This window comes from Triturus cristatus, chromosome 11 (genome assembly GCF_964204655.1).
Source record: "Triturus cristatus chromosome 11, aTriCri1.1, whole genome shotgun sequence".
In the NCBI taxonomy this organism is placed as follows: domain Eukaryota; kingdom Metazoa; phylum Chordata; class Amphibia; order Caudata; family Salamandridae; genus Triturus; species Triturus cristatus.
Window position 1 is genome coordinate 280,790,897 of NC_140594.1, and position 18,407 is coordinate 280,809,303.

Genomic DNA, 18,407 nt, shown 5'->3' on the forward strand with positions numbered 1-18,407 from the left:
TACATGAACAACTTTATTGTTTATGTCAGTCAGTCAGTCAGAGTATGCTTTATTCGAATTTCATTCATAAAAGCCAAAGCACAATACAATAAACAAACACAAATACATACATTTTAAAACAAGATTAAACTTCATCAATTACATCAATTACAAAGCACACTTCATGGAAGAGAAAATTATTAACTGAGATGTTTAGTCCTATATTCGTGTACTGTTCTACCTATATTAATAAGAAAGAAATAATTAAAAACACGATTTAAAATAATTGTAAAACGGCTAATAAGACACGAGAATAAAACATGACAGAGAATAGTCAATAGCTAGCAGTCTCTGCAATAGTTGGGAGAGTAGTTAAGTACCTAGCAATCTCCTTCTAATTGACCACGCCCAGCCTAAATACTTTGCGGTGGCTATTGAAACCCATGTCAAAGTGCTAGTGCATATAATACGCAGGGCCACAGTGCTGCTATCTGTCCCAAAATTTTTGCACATTGGGGACAACCAAATGCGCCTTGGTACCGCATAGGGTTTACAGGAAAATAAAAAATGGCCGATGGTTTCTTTAGTAATACCACAAACAGGGCAGGTGTCACAGGATCCACCATTCCACTTAGCTGTCAAAAATTTAAGTGGGAGTGCACCTGCTCGGAGTTGGAAGAGGAGCTTCCTATCTCCAGGCCTGGTAATAGTGTCCCAGTACAATTCTAAACAGGGATACATTTTTGCCTCTAAAAATTCACCAGACATTGAACCAGCGCTTGAGCTTCTCCAATGTCGGGAGGCAACCATCTCCCAATAAACACTTTTTAGAATACTTTTGGAGGGAAAGATTGCTCTTGTTGGATCTTCCCAAAGTTGGGACATACCAAGCTCAATAAGGGATGTCTTTAATAATTTCAACCATCCAATTTTGTGGTAAACATCGGAACTCATAATATCTAGAAAACCCTCGGCATAATGTTTGAGTACAGGGGTAGTCCACAACCTGTGCCAGTAAATTATTGGTCGTAACTTAACTAAATCTGTGACTGCTCTTCTACCCAAATCATATTTTAGGGGCAATAACGGGGTGCTTTTGGGAACACCAGTTATAGCCCTGAGAAATTTATTCTCCGAGGTTTGAAGTGCTGCCACCTTTTCAAAACCCCAAAGCTCAGCGCCGTATAGCGCGGAGCCTAAAGCCTTTGCTTCATAAATCTGCAAGGCGGGTTTAACAGGTTTAGTTAAGGATTTCCTGTGCTCTGCGCAGATAGCACCAGACAGTTGTCTATGCCTAAGTGTTGCAAGATCAATATGGTTCCGCCAGGTCTTCTCTTTAGATATATGAATACCTAGGTATGTAAAGGTTTTCACTACCTCTAGCGGACGATTGTTCAAAGTAATTTTAGATTTAAAACTTCGATGGGGGTTAAAAATCATAAGCTTAGTTTTGGCAGTGTTAACCTCTAAGCCATACTCCCCGCAGAATTGATCAAAGATTGACAAGGCATGCTGTAGACCACTAGGAGTTTTCGATAGGATGAGCGTGTCATCAGCGAACATTAAAATAGGGATTTTAGTCCCTGCTAAAGAAGGGGCATCCACTTGGGCTGAGAGCAAGCGGCCCACAACGTCATTGATATATAATGTAAAGAGCACAGGAGCCATCGAACAACCCTGACGAACTCCCCTTTCAACTGGAAAGTCCGCGGTTACCGAACCCATCCCCCCCCATTGGATTCTAGCATAATTGGATTCGTGAAGTCTCATGATGAGGGATAATAATTCGTTTGGGAGTCCCTGCTTCTTAAGTACCGCCCATAACATAGAACGTGGGACAAGGTCGAAAGCGGCCCTTAAATCAACAAAAGCCGCGTAGAGACTTCCCTCGCCTAGCAATACGGTTTTCCACTGTATCAGTGTGAATCGGAAAACCTGATCGACTGTGCTGGTGGAGCGACGGAAACCTGCCTGGAAGGGTGAAAGAGCATTAAACTCCTCCGCCCAATCCAGGAGCCTATTGACGATAACTCATCCCACAATTTTTTGTATAGTGTCTATGAGACTTATTGGCCTATAGTTACCTGGCTTAGACCGGTCGCCTTTTTTGAAAATAGGAATAATTATTGCGCCTTGCCAGGAAGTGGGTACCGGCGCGCCCAAAGCAATGGCATTCAGGAGTAGGTGGATGTACTTACTCCAGCGTTCTTTATCATTAATAAATAAATCCGCTGGCACTCCATCAAGACCAGGGGCACGCCCACTTGCCACTGAACCAAGAGCCTTCATGATCTCAGAGACACTGAAAAAAGTTTCCTGGGGTTGTTCTACTCTAGTTTCTAGCCCCAAGCTAAAACTATTTGGGTTGGCATACTGTGCTCTGAAGAATGTCACCCATTCTTCCTCAGGCACATTATTATATGGGGTTTCTGGGAAACCCGATTTTCCCCACCTAACAATGTGCCAGAACGACCGGGAATCCCGTTTGTTACTGGCTACCAGTAACTCGGACCAATGGTGTTCGTCCCATGCTTTCTTAGCCTTTGATATGCTGATCTTGTAATCCCTTCTAGCTGATTGAATTACTAGGGGTATACCACCTTTAATAGCATTTCCCAAGGCTAAACGAGCTTCTCTACATTGTTTATTATACCACTTGGCGGGCTTAACGATTCTAGGTCCGTTATTTTTTGTAGGTTTAAGGAAATAATTTTTGATTGTGGAGAAAAGAGTATTGTGTATTCCTTCTACCTTTTCTGAACCGGTGTCAAGTGAGTTAGAGAGCTCAATTGCCAGCATTGCTTGGTCGACCTGGTCAGATATGTCAGCAATAGCTTGAGAATTAATTGCTATCTTTTCCCACTTTAATCTGCGTAGATCGTTTGTTGGAACAATCTCAGGAGGAACCAGCTCAGAAAAACCAGCGTGCTGGTTGGGTAGGGACCACCATTTATGTCTAATACACAAAGGATTATGGTCGCTCTCAATTCTCACAACAACCTCCATGTCGCTTATTGAGGACCACAGACTAAGACTACATAAAACGTAGTCAATTCGACTACTATAACGCCCATTATCAAACGTATTGGCTCCATTCCTGTCACTGATAGACCTTCCATTCAGAGCTCTTAAGCCCTTCTCATAACAGATAGAGTTTAAGGCTATGACGTCACTGGTCCAACGTGCAACCGGTTTGAGCTCTAGTTTAGGGACTCCCCATTGGCAATCCTCTTCCTCCCCAAAAAGATTGTCTTCATTAATCAGTGGCTCAAATGTTCTGTTAAAATCGCCAGCAATGACAATGTTGTTGTTTGGAGAGTGGGTGTCAAGAAGGCTGCTCAAGACTGTTAGAGTCTCTAGACTCCCTCCCCTATTACTCCGGACGTAGATGTTATAAATATCCAGCATACCTAAATTTTCTAGGTTCACTTTAATTAGTTGGATATCTCGATTATTAGTCTCTACAACTTTAATAGTTAGTTTTAGAATCTGACGGACCCATATGGTTAGTCCCCCCATTGGTCTTCCTCTCGGTCCCTTTAATGCAGGCACCGAATAATTCAGGTATCCCTGTACAAAAAGAGGTTCACAAAGCCAAGTCTCCTGAAATATGCACAAATCATAACGATTAACAAAAGCTATCCAATCCTCAGAATCCATTTTAGAGGATAGACCAGCAATATTCCAGGAGAGTAGGTTCCCCAGGACTGTCTTAATACCCACCAAGCTGTCAACAGGTGGTAGAATATCTGGGGCAGGGGGATAGCCATTAAAAGTATCTGAGCTTGCTTGTGATAATAGTTGCTCACTTGGATCACTGGAAGCTAGAAGTGTCACAGAGGATGGCTGTTCTAAAGCTAAAGGGGGAGCTTTAGGGCTATCAAGTCAGTCCACATCCTCAAGACTTGCTAGTGCCTCATAGCGATTTCTCAGCGGGATAGGAGGATTAAATTGGTTAAGAAGTGGTGCCTCAAAATTAATATTGGGAACTATCTCACTTCTAGGTTAAAAAAAGGTCAGTTCCCAAGTAGTAATACAAGATCTCGTGTAATTAATGTGCCAATTAAGAATATGACTGACAGCTCTGGGGTCCCTGAAGTTAATTAAAATAATATCTCCATCTATCTTTTTTTGTGTATTACCCAGCCAGGGTAAACGTCGAACATGAAGAATATCCCCATTAATATGTGATGGAAGAGGGCGGTTCTGGGCAAGCCAATGAATCACCTTGTTTTTTAGCTGAGAATATCTCTCTGTTATGCCGTTTTTTAGGGTAGGAACACCCGCAAGAACTACCACAAGGGGGACAGCTTCCGGTGGCAGGTTAATAAAGGAAGCTCGGTGTGGTTTGACAATAGGAGCTGACTTATGACCTTTTCTGTCACTCGTTGGGCCATTTTGTGGCAAAACATTATCTCCCAAATAATTACTGGTGTTATTCGAAGTAGTGGGTTGCATTGTATCGCCATCTACATTTGTGCGGATTATCTTGCTGGTACTCGACTGAGTTTGGGAAGTGGTCTCCAGACGTGGAGCAATATAAGGTGTTTCAACAGCGCCTGGTCCAACGGAAGGAACTGTGTGCGATGTACAAAAACCCACTGTTGATTCCATTTTACTGTTTATAAGGAGTTCCACTTTCTCCAACCTTTTTTCAATTACTTTTAAGCTGTCAACAACAGGTAACAAAAGAGATTTCAATAACTCATCTATATTACCCATTAACTCTTTAACATTTATGTTATTTGAAAGACAGGATGTAAGCTTACCAGGAGAAGATAAATTAACTGCACAATGAGTAGGATCTTTATCAATGATTGCCATGCCAGAATTACGGCTACCTTTTGTCTTTCTATTCTTTGACAAATCAGGATCTATCCTTCTCCGCTTATTAGGCAAGGGACCCATTAATTTAAATTGCCTCGATGAATTAGCCTTGTGGGGTGGGGTCTTACCAGCTTGTGGGGACCCATTACAAACTGCTAACTCAGCCGTTTGGCTCGAGGATATATGTGAAACAGTTGGGGATAAATCAATCAGTGTCTCAACAACACATACACTTTGGGGTTGTACAATTAAATCATTTTTACCAGGAGGGAGTGGAGTATCTTTAGGTGAATACCCACTCTCAACTGGAGTAGTTACCAAATGCTGTGGGCTCGTGAGTAGAGGCGTGCTTTTAATTAGTTCAATAGAATTACGACGCCTCACTCTTAATTCAGCAAGTGTTGCCTCACGATCTGAGCCCGTGGGAACTTTCAATAAATAACCATCAAGTGTACCCCTATTAGCGCAATCAGCCATATCTTGTTTAAAAACACCACTGTATGGACATATACAACACTACAAAAAGAATATATATCACAGTCCAACAGTCCAACGATGTCATACGAAAAATGAAAAGGTTTATGAACAGTACCAGCAAATGTTAGGGGGGTGTGCCCGGCCCGGCCTCCCTCGGCTCCTGAGGGCTACAGAGGGCCCGCCCTTGTCCCGGGCTTCTCCCGGCGCCGACCCGCGCGCGATCCCGCGTCGCGGGGGCTCCCGCTGGCTTTATGCGCCTACAAGCGCGCTTCTGATGACGTGGGCGGGCTCGTCCCGCAAGGGTTGCTGGGAGCAGTAGTTTCCCTGCGCACAGCGGCCGCGTGGGTGGTGGATGCGGCAGCGGCAGGGAAACGCTAAGGTGCGCTGGTGTGGGCGTCCTCCGGTGTCAATAAGACAGCGTAACACAGGGAGCAGGCAGGCTGTGGGACAGCTTCAACAAAGGTCAGGAAAAGTATTGTTTATTAAATCAAACACAGGAGAAAGTTTTGTACAGTGCACATCCTGAGGCCATGTATTTTGACGTCCTTTTTATATGTGATAATGAGGGGAAAGTGAAATAAAACAGTTGTCTAGAATCACAAAATTTGGTAAAGTGGGTGAGCCGTGATTAATCCCAGGTTTTCTGATATCAAATTGTGCAGTTCAGCCACTAGATATATATGGTTTGCTTCCCCTACACCCACCTTACCAACTGAGCCTCCTGGAACCTTCCCTCCTGATCTCCACCCTGGCATCAATGCGGCCCTCGGTCACATCAAAGACACATCATTTTGGCCTCTAGGAAAATGTTTGTGAGTACTCATGGCCTAGGGCATGCTGTCATATTAAGTGCTTTCATGTGTATGGGCCTTTGGCAGAGGCATGGCGTGATATATTTACACATTTTTATAAAAGGGTGTGGTGGTACACGTAAGGTCACTGTGGAAGGGTGTTAGATGAGGCATTTGAAAAGGTCAATTACTTCGGCTTGAAATGTTTTAAATGGAGCTCTATGTGGGATGCGTGAGTGAATTTTGGCCCAAGGCACACTGAGTCACATCACTGCGTGCTCTTTCGGAGCTTCCGTGACATAATTCAAGTAGCCGCTGCAGACCACACTTCACTCGCTCTCAACCACAAGGCAGCCTCCCGGCTCCCAGTATGACGTTTCTGGGTGGAAGAGCGCGCGGCGGTGAGATCAGCGTCAGCGGCTTTGCGTGTAGCAGGTCCGTTATAGGGATGGAAGCGCGTGAACTCGCTTTCGTTTCCTCTCTAGATGGGAAGCTTTTCTGCTTTCGTCACCCTATTAAATATAACCAAGGTCTCCTATGATTCAGTTCCGTGGAGTATAAACTTTTTCCCTTATTTGTTTTATAAATAGGTCATTACATTGTAGTAGCCTGCAAGCCATCAATCCTAAAACATGGAGACATAAGCACAGTGAATGCGCAAACGTCAAAGGAAGTAAAGTCTCATCTAGGAAATGATGTCGTCATAACCCCATGATAACCGACAAATTAAAGGGAATGCACGAATGCACCTACTGCAGTCAAGCCAGAGATTACTACTGGTGCTGTATCCATGCATTCATTCACGCAAGTATATGTAAACAATGTAAGTTATTTTAAACCATGCAGTCATGTCTATCTAGGTGCTCATCAATTCAAAGCGAATACTTTTTGAGGCTTAAACGATCAGCATTTACAAAAAGTAATAATTGCGTCTATAAACATTTCGTCGTTTATACAGCATAAAATAAGTAGCTCGTCTCTATATGCCATGCGTTATACCATTATTAAAACACTGGATATATTGTTTTAAGAGGACACATACTCCTACAATATTGTTTATGTTTTTAATTCGTCAGGAAGTTAAGAAGCAACACATTAAATAAATAGCGTATAGAAATAGGAAAAGAGCATGTCGAAGTCATTTGTAACTTGCATATATATATTTTTTTTGCATATTTTTTATAGCGCGAACTCGCACCGAAGGTATTGGAGCGCTTTACATAGCACCGTATTTACATTACACATTCAGGCACGGGGAGATTACGTGATTTGCCGAGAATCACAGGATGTGGACGCGACCTCGAGGCTCGAACCCTGGTTTCCTGCACCAGAGGCGGCAGCGCAGCCGACGGACCACATCCTCCCCCCCCATTGTATATCAAATATAGACATGAACATCGGAAGTAGCGCGAAGACGTTTCTTTAAAGTACCAATTTAACACTGGAAGTAACTTTGTTGGTGCATTTAATAAGCATTAATGAAGCTAATGATCTTTGGTATAATTATAGGCATATAACATACTGGCACTTATACACACAGACTGACACAATGGACATCTTGCACACAGACCAACACAGTTACGGGCATGAATACTCGAAGAGAAAACTCCAAATGTATTTTTGTGCAGCAGGAGGCACTTGGCGATGTACATCAGCGGAGCAGAAGAGGATGGGTGGCAGGTGATGACATAAGATGATGTGCTTCATTGGGGGCTCGGGGGGTTGTACATGAGGTGGGCACTGGGTATTGTGTGTTGCACTTGGTGATGTGCAGTTCAGAGGCATAGGGCGAGGTGCACTTTGGCTGACAAAGTAATATGCAGCCAGGAGCTCTGATTTGTATGACCCCTTCCTCCAACATGATGCCACTGAGTCAAGTGTCGTGACCAGGTGTACGGCTGTCAATGGTGCAGTAGGCGCAGTGACATTAGGGCCCACACGCGTGAGGTGCCCTTTCCACCCTTATTCGTGCTGTAGGACCCGCTGCCTCTTGGCCATGCTCACGCTATACAAATGCCACATGAATACATACATATATCCCAAAGCAGCATTCAGAGGGCTTGTGTTCCGTGCCTGCACGGTTAGTAAATGGGTTACTAAGGGGAGCCCTAATACACTACCTCTAAAGAACCTGGGCTCTGAACATAATAATAGGTAAAACAGGAAAAATTAAGCACTACAGTACTTTGTGTCAACAATAACGCACTACTCATTATTGGAAATTGTAACAACAAGCATTTGAAATGCAATCGGTCTTGACTTTGGGACCTTATATGTACTTAGCTAGGGAATTCCCTACTGCATGTTGGGCAGCAAATACAAGTATTTGCATAATGGTAGCCTCCGGTCTTGTAACGAAATGACGATTCTCCAATTCTTATGCAGAGAGAATCTTGATTTCATTAAAGACATACGGAGGCTAACATTATGCAAATACTTTTATTTGCTGCCCAACATGCAACCCTTTAAAGAATGTAAATACATCACAATGAGTAGAACATTCACAACATAACAAGAAGTCACTGTATACTCCAATCTTCCTCTTTTGTTCGCTGCTCTGACACAGCTAAGCACTCTCTCCATTTATGGCCTTTGACCTTCTTGACTATATATAATTCCTCGACATGATAATTATTTAATGGTTTATATTATTGTAACACCTTTATGTCTAGGGTATTTTGAGCCCTCTTTATGCTTATACTTATGCTTGTACTGATTATTTGAAACGTGTTATAGCAACTTGATTTGTTATATATGTTGTAACCAAAACTTTGACTTTCAGCCTTCCCCTTTCCAATTTATGGCGGGGAACAATGTTTAATTTACTATATGCGCAACGATCGCCTCGCGATCGTGGTATTTGTTTCAGGTAAGTGTTGGTTTAATCCCATGTACTCCCGCTGATACGGGTTTTTGGCGGGGCACCTGCTCCTCTATTTAAAAAAAAATGATTTGCACACACACGCCGCGCTAATTAAAATAAATAGAAGAGGAAATGTTCACCGGCATTCACGCTCCACTGTTGGTATTCTTGAAACAGATCTGTGGTATGGGTTATAGGTATAATGGCGCCTCAGAGAAAGTGCACATCAGTTCTTTTACTTCACTTATAAGACGGTGCTGTAAGGCGTAGAGAAACCACACACTCTACAAGGTAAGCAAAAGCTTGGCAACAATAATTATTAAATCCTCAGCACACGTAAAAATAAAACATTATTTCAATCTATATTATTTTGGAAGGAAACATCAGTACAATGAGAACAGAACACGAATTTTTTATGAAGAATCTTCTTCTTGTCTTCTTTATTGTTAAGGCTTATTCATGCGAAACATCAAGGTCACAGCCAACACGTGTTTCGTCGAAAAGGGAATGTAGTCCCACGACTTTCTCAAGGCTGTGTGAACGAAAAACGTATATCACCTGGTGACATGGACTGATAAGTGTACATCAACAATAGCCAACAAGTAATAAGAAAGAAAGAGAAAGTCTAGAAATAGGGTGTTCCAAGTCAAAATTCTAAAAATCAGTGTCGATGCAAAACTACAAGTAAAATAAATATTAGGATTTTGTAATAAAGGACCCAAAGAATGGAGAGAGAGGAAGACGTAACCGTGGGTTCAGCTTGTGAAGTCTAGGAGTTTTGAAATCAGATGAAATGGTACCTAAGATCAGAATCGTCGTGAAGAAGTGAAACTTAAACCGCATGCCAACCGGTGCTAAATTTCCAATGCAAACTTAAGCAAAAGGCCCAATATTTCCCTATCTTCTCACTAGAAGTATTCTGTTCATTGGAAAAGAAATTATCACACTCACGTATTGGGCCTCCCAACGTAAATTATCCATGCTATCGTCACATTTCTAGATGGGAAACCTACTTAAATTGTGGTTGTAATTCCGGCCCACATGGGGGTCTGATGTTTAGGCGAGGAGCGGGGAAATTCACATTCCTGTAACCACAAGGCTCGTGTGCAGTAAAATTCTGAAAAAATAAATAAAACGTCCGCGCATCAGTATTCCTCCGAGGTATTCGTACCTCAAGACAACTCAAACCTTAAAATCTATAACCATGGTTTGATATCTCATGGTGACGCTAAAGTGAGTGTTACCAAATAAAATGGAATCGAACCTCCTAAATGATTCCGTTTCAAGATCAATTCCTCCTTCCGTGTTCACTATCATGTCTCTATCATTCAACAAAAACGACGGTCCCCTTACCTCCAAAATCGGCCCGTATCTCCTCCTTTATTACAAAATCCTAATATTTATTTTACTTGTAGTTTTGCATCGACACTGATTTTTAGAATTTTGACTTGGAACACCCTATTTCTAGACTTTCTCTTTCTTTCTTATTACTTGTTGGCTATTGTTGATGTACACTTATCAGTCCATGTCACCAGGTGATATACGTTTTTCGTTCACACAGCCTTGAGAAAGTCGTGGGACTACATTCCCTTTTCGACGAAACACGTGTTGGCTGTCACCTTGATGTTTCGCATGAATAATCCTTAACAATAAAGAAGACAAGAAGAAGATTCTTCATAAAAAATTTGTGTTCTGTTCTCATTGTACTGATGTTTCCTTCCAAAATAATATAAATTGAAATAATGTTTTATTTTTACGTGTGCTGAGGATTTAATAATCACTGTTGGTATTCGACTCCCGCGTCTCTTAGCAACGTGCTGGGAGACGCGGGAGCGTGCCTACTAACTCGTCATTTCCCCTCCGGCTCTGCTCGTGGTTACCCTGGTTACGAGCTTTGTAACGGTACCCTTACGAGCCGGAGCATCACACGGAGCTTTTTTCTTCCTAAAACTATCGGAGCCGATTAATATCCTTTTTTTGAACCGCAAGCGCCACCTTGTGGCCTAATTTATTAACACCACGATCTAATCTATTCTCATATCATTAGAATTTAACAGCGCTTTTTTCAAACAATTGAAAAACGAAAATTACTGAGAATTCAAAGAAAGAGATCTCAACCATTTGGTTACTTCCTGTAAGTAGGCCTTACAAAAGGTCTTTTACTAAGATATATATTTATTTATAAATATTACAATGATTAATGAGAATATTAACCCGGTTCAACCTCAGAAAGAACTGATGGATGATAACCTAAAAAAATTAATTGAGGAAGAACTGAAGTCTTCACTCAGAGAAGCGGTTGATGCCGCCTTAACTAAAAGAAAGAGGGCGTCTCCCAATGAGGAAATCTACTTCTCTCTCTCTCGGATGTAGACTGCCCCTCTATATCAGACCCTAAAAAAAGAGGGAAAGTTACACAAAAAAGAAAACATACGATTGAGGCACCTACCCGTGCATTTGATATTGGTAGCCCGCGCGCTACTATAGATTTTGGTGCTCACAGCAGCACAAAAGATAGATCCCACTACCTTGGGACAGAGAGAAGGGTTGTCCATAGCGACATGATAAATTAAGGTAACCTTTACGGTACAAACGAAGTATATGACGATCCTGAACCTCAAAATTATGAGGATCAAATTATTGATGAATTCTTTTTCGATCCCCAAAATAACATGGAGGATCTTGATGAGGATATTGTAAACCATCGACTTCATCGTGTACTGTTAAAGACCCCCTCGGTGGGGAAATGTTTAATCCAAATTCTATACGCCACCCCCGCAGCTCAGAATGGTGGCCAAAGGACCACGTCGGGAAATACCTTTCCCAGAGAGTAAGAAAACCCTTAGATACAGATACACGCAATCTTATGAGAAACAAATGTCCTTGCCCCTCCTCAGAGGACAAGATTTGCAGCACTCCTAACCTGGACCCTGAGATTATCACATTTCTATTTAAATTCGGCAGGGATCCTAGAAAAGGAATAGAAAAATGCCTCAAACAGTGCCAGGACAAACTACTCGATGTTCTCGGCCCATTAACAAAGATTCTTGATATGACCGAGGAGGATAGGATCAATAATACCACTATAGATATTGAATTATTAAGAGGTTGGTCACAACGAGCAATATGCTTTGTTGGTAACGCTAATTCTAACCTCATTACCGAACAAAGAAAGGCTGTCCTCTTGAGAATGAATCCCAAGCTCGCAGATCTTTCTACCATGGAAGACATCTGCGATGCTAAAGGGTTATTGTTTGGGGAAAATTTCGTCCATTCACTTGGAAAGCACGTATCCACCTTTAACACATTCAGCAGAGCACAGTCTAACATGCGGTGGCCGCGCAGTTTTTGGAAGGGCTGATAGGAGGGGACAGTATATCAGCTGAGGTTTCTACAGGTCCCATTTCTATCCCCAAGACGAAAGAGGCTCCTTCCGCTCCAATAGAGGCTGCCGCTCGTACTCAAATTTTTACCCCTCAAGAGGAAGGGGCTCAAGATCCAGGAGTGGTAGACCCAGATCCACCAATCAAACTTACCAAGGTAAGCCAGGAATCTTCTTTCCCCCTAAAGGTGGCAGGAAGACTGAGATACTTTGCCCACAATTGGACACAAATTACTCAAGATCCTTGGGTATTAGAAACAATAGTTGTGTTCAAAATAGATTTTTGGGAAGAACCTTTTCAGAAAAAAATCCCAAGAGAAATGACTCTAGATATGGAGAACTCAAAACTTATAGAGTTGGAGATTTCCCAAATGTTAGAGAAGGGAGCCATTATAAGGATCCCTCTATCAGAAATTCAGAAAAGCTTCATAAGTACCATATTCCTAGTTGGCGTCCTGTTATAAATCTAAAAAATTTGAACAGCTTTCTAACATACAGACACTTAAAGATGGAAGGTATCCATCTATTAAGAGACATTTTACAAGCAAAGGACTGGCTAGTAAAACTAGACCTCAAAGACGCATATTTTACGATACCCATGGACGAGGAATTTCGCAAGTACCTCCGTTTTACATGGAAAGGGACTCTTTATCAGTTCCAATGACCCCCTTTGGGCTTTCCTCAGCACCTTGGTGTTTCACGAAGGTCCTACGACCAGTGGTCTCTTATCTCCGAGAGAGAGGAGTTCGCCTGATAATTTACCTAGACGACATCCTCATTATGTCTCAAAACCCTTTGATTACCCAAGAACATCTAAAAATGACGTTAGTCTTACTTCAGAACCTGGGTTTCATCGTATATCTAGAGAAATCCCTCATGACACCTACACAGGAGTTAGAATTCCTTGGTTTTCAAGTAAACACCGTCCTTTCAACTTTAATACTTCTACAGAAAAAGGTTACCAAAATTAAGAAATATGTTTCCCTTGTCCTTTCGAAAGATTTAATCCACATCAAAGACCTAGCCAGGGTTCTAGGTCTCCTTTCCTCCTCCATCCAAGCTATTTCACCCGCTCCATTACAGGGGTTTACAAAGACTAAAAGCTCTAGCCTTAACGAAAGATCTTTGGTACGAAGACTCTCTTCCCCTCTCGGAGGACGCTCGAGAAGATCTTCACTGGTGGTTAAAAAACCTTCAAGCCTGGAATGGAAAAGCTATTTTTGGAAATGTTCCAGACTTCACTCTAGAATCGGACGCGAGCACTCGGGGATGGGATGCTCGCCTAAACAATTTAGAGACCGGAGGGAGGTCGTCCTTACTGGAACAATCCCTTCACATAAACTCTCTAGAAATGTTAGCAGCTCTGAATGCACTTATGAGATTCAAAGAACTTCTAAAGAATTCCAATACCTTAATCCATTTAGACAATTTTTCTGCAGTCTCTTACATAAATGGCCTGGTGGGGGCGCGATCCAAGAATCTTTCAGATATCGCCAAACTGATCTGGTACTTTTGCTGGGATCACAAGATTATTCTCAGAGCAGAATTCATTCCGGGAACTCAGAACCTGAGAGCAGACTGGAACTCTTGTTATCTCCACGATTCCAGCGATTGGAAATTGAATCCAGAGATTTTCTTATTGATTCAAGAATTGTGGGGTCCCTTCCAGATAGATCTTTTCGCCAGCAGATTAACCCATCAACTTTAGACCTAATTCAGCTGGAGACCGGACCCCAATGCATCAGGGGTAGATACCTTTCTTCAACCCTGGACCGGAATAAAAGCTTACGCTTTTCCCCCCTTCTCAATGATCCAGAGATTGTTATGGAAAGTAAGACTCGAGCGTTGCTCAATCATCCTCATAACACCCTTTTGGAAATCCCAAGTTTGGTTCCCAGGAGTTATGGAGTTAGCAGTGGACTTTCCATGCTTAATCCCGTCATCACTTGGCCTCCTCCAGGGGCCAGACGGAGAAGAACATCCTTTGATTCTAGAAGGAAAATTGAACCTTCTTGCCTGGAAGATATCAGGAATTCAGGAAGATATTCTGAACATTCAGGAGAAGCTAAGAGCCTTTTGGAAGACTCATGGGCACCTGGAACAAGGAAAAGGTATTCATGTGTATGGAGAAAGTGGTCTTGCTGGTGCTTGGAAAGGGATCTGGATCCCGTACAAGCCTCTTTACAGCAGATAGCCAACTACCTTGCTTGTCTCTTTGATTCAGGGCTAGAACGATCAATTGCTACAGATCAGCAATTTCTTCAGGACATTCCTTGATAAATAATCTTGCTATTGGGAGTAACCCTTTAATCAAGAGGTAAGATGAAAGGTATTAGATTGAGGAGACCTCCTAAAGCCCGTTATGAATCCCTTTGGGATGTTAACCTTGTCTTTAATTTATTTATTTCCTAGCCTTCCAACAACCTACTCTCTCTTAGAAGAATTTCCATGAAATTGGCGACTCTTTTGTGTCTGATCTCCTTTAGAAGAGTATCAGACATTAAAGCTTTGGAAATTTCCAATAGATTTTATTCTTCTGAACGTGTTCATTTTGACATCTGGAGAAGAACTAAAACAATGTCAGATTCTGTCTTTTATCCTTTCTTTCATGAATGTGAAAAACTCTGTGTTGTAAACTGTATGAAATGTTATGACAATAACATTTCGACATTTAGACCCATTAACAGCGATCAACTTCTCTTGTCTTATGTTAAACCCTTTCGACCTGTCTCTTCAGCCACATTAGCCAGGCGGGTACGTCTGATTATGCACGAAGCTGGTGTAGATCTCTCTAGATTTGGAGCTCACTCTTCTCGAGGAGCTATGGCTAGCAAAGTATTTTGGGGCGGAGGTTCCCTGCCCGAAATACTTAGAGCCGCAGATTGGTCTAATGCAGATACCTTTTCAAAATTCTATTTGAGACCTATAGAACATGTTAGCAATGTAGCTTTACATGGCTTTAAACATGCATAATGGTAGCCTCCGGTCTTGTAATGAAATGACGATTCTCCAATTCTTATGCAGAGAGAATCTTGATTTCATTAAAGCCATACGGAGGCTAACATTATCCCACACTCCTCTCCCTGAGAGGTTTGTGTTTGATATTTGTTTATCATCAATATAATGTTATTAAATCTATTATAGCGATATGAATTCTGATGTATTACTCATTGTCATATTGTGTCTCACCTGTTCATACTTCATTCACTATACAGTGTGTTTTTTTGATCTATCTCCTCAGATAACAACGCTTAAGAATAACCTTTTCTACTCGTTTTACGCCTGTGTCATCGCAGCCCAAGAGGAAGATTGGAGTATACACTGACTACGTGTTATGTTGTGAATGTTCTACTCATTGTGATGTATTTACATTCTTTAAAGGGCTGCATGTTGGGCAGCAAATAAAAGTATTTGCATAATGTTAGCCTCCGTATGTCTTTAATGAAATCAAGATTCTCTCTGCATAAGAATTGGAGAATCGTCATTCCCTACCTATGTCGATAAAAAACAGCAAGTCACTAATGTCATTCAGAGGGCTGCTAAAAACATGGTTATTTAAGAAATGAAGGTCCGAAGCATAGTTAATTTGCAAAGTCAGCATACCCGTTGGTTATAACGCCAAGACGCCCTTGGGCATATGTGCGCTCTATAAGTCTGTAAATCAAATCAATCAGCACAATAGCCTGAGTGCTAAAACATCTACTGTTCTTTAACATGGAGGGAAAGTAAGCACCAAACTGCGTAACACGCCAGGTGAGGGAACACATGGCAAGAAATATTGCTTTTCAGTGGGAAATGGTATAGTCCAAAACTCTGTTTTTAAGATAAAATCGGGACCTTCGGTGGCCATATCACTGAAAATACAAGATTTGAAAAATATATTATTGTCTAGAGGTGCTCGTGAAAGACATGATGCAGGGTTAAGTTATTTATGGCCCAGGTCCTTCTAAATAGTCTGTCAGATGCTGTCATTTAGTCAGGGCTTCAAGCTCTGAAATTCATTTAATGTACAAAGATACCTGTGCACATGGATGCCTGAAGGGTTAGGGGGCTGTAAGAAACCATATATTATGGCTCACTCAAGTGCAATACACTTGGATAAAATTATTAGCATTGTTTAAAATTTTATTGCGAAACTTCGTCCTTTTAAAAATAAAAATAAAAAACTGTCCTTCCTAACATTCTGCATAGGTACCAGCCTGAAACTTTAATACTTCTTATTTAATTTTTTTTCCAGTGTTCAATCTTCTATAGAGACAGAACTAGATGGTTTTCTACGTGCATAATATTAAAACTGGGAGCCATTTCAAAAGATATTGCCTACCTAGTGATCTTGCATATCTATTATGTTATCTTTTTTTAAATTGCAGATTGTAGCACAACACAGTTTTGAGTACTTGGCTAGATCACCAATTACAGATGCATGCGTATATAAATAAACATAAACTAAGTATGAAAGGCAATGCAAGCTAGGGTTACCAACGTTCCTTTGATGACATGGTTGAAGAACGTGAGCATGCACATAAAAACTCCAGATAATCGAATTAGCTTCAACTGCATTTGAATATGCCTGACCACAACTTTAACTTTATTGATCATGTGGCTGTAAACAGTGCAACGTAACTACCATCTTCCTGCTAAACTCGTGGTCTTTCCATTGACTAAAGCATCTCACAACTGTGCAATCGCGAGATGCAAAATGAATAACATATTAGAGGTTGGTTAAAAAGACATAAGTAAACAAAGGAATGAAAGCTGTCTGTTGCATTCTGTTACATAGCTAACAATGTTGATGCAACATTCTTGGTCTACGGAATGTGTAGTTTTGAAAGGCTGTCACGGGCACTATTAACTCAGTATTGAAACAAAACAGGGGCAATTTGATTGCAGTTAACTTAAAGATAGATCTTTGAAAACACATGCAATTCACTGGTCCGAGAACAATCGTTAAAAACCTACAGTCAGATGGAAAAGTATTAGCGTGTAGTCTAAGTATCCATTTTAATGCGTTGATTACATGGTGGACACAGGTTACATCGCTGTATATGTATCCGGTAGTGCGCTTCTCAAGAAGACTGACACTTGTTTGCAGTGGCGGTGCGTCCATTAAGGGTGTTGGGGCGTTGCCCCACCCACAGCATGGCCACATTCTTCCTCGTTAACTTAAACGAGGAAGATTGCGTCCTGACTCGAAATCGGCCAGCCGGAGTCAGAACGCGTCACTGAAGGGGGTGGGGCAGCACTGCAGGGTGTGGTTGTTGTTGACTGACAGCAGCAGCAGGGCAGGCCCAGTGCGCATGTTCAGGTTTGGGCTAGTCATTTTTCGCACAAGCCCGAACCTGCGCACTAGTTAGCCTGCAGTGCTGCTGCTGCACATTAGGAGAGCGAGCGAGGGCTGCTACTGGCCAGTGGCCGCAGCCCCCGGTCTCCTATGGGCGGGGACAGTCCCTGCTCGAGCCAATCCTGGCGCTGCTGGAGCAACGTCTGGATTGGCTGAGAGGGGCTGACGTTGTCACCAGCCACTCAACCGAGGGCGCCAACCTGGACCCGGGCCCAGGAGCACACAGCAAAAGTGGCGCGGTCTGATCCGGCAGTCAGGTACGTTTTTCATTTTTTTTAAACTTTATTTTTAAACCCCCGGCCCCTCACCCCAGCGCGACACCCCCCCCCGGGTGAACTCCCCCCCCCCCCCCCCCCCCCTGCAACTGCAAGTATTGCGAGCCGCGACTGACTATTTTGTGCCGGCGGGTAGATTCTCACTGCGCAGTGTGCACTGGTGCGTGTTATAGACGTCCTCGCGTGTTCCTTTAGCCTCCTGTAGTGTCGATGGTCGCTCTTGTTATTCCAGCGTGTGTGCCGGTATTCCTCAAAGTTGCCCATACTTGTCACATCGATACTTGTGCTTTTTTTCTGGTAAATGCCCATACCTCGTGTGTGCGCTGCTTTACCCGACAGATTCATAGATTTGTTACATATGTGTGTTTATTGTTAATTCTCCTGGATGATTGCTCTTGTTACTTCAGTATGTGTGTGAGATGCTGTGTTTTGTAGATTATGACTCTGGTCATCGTCATATGTGTGTTGGTAT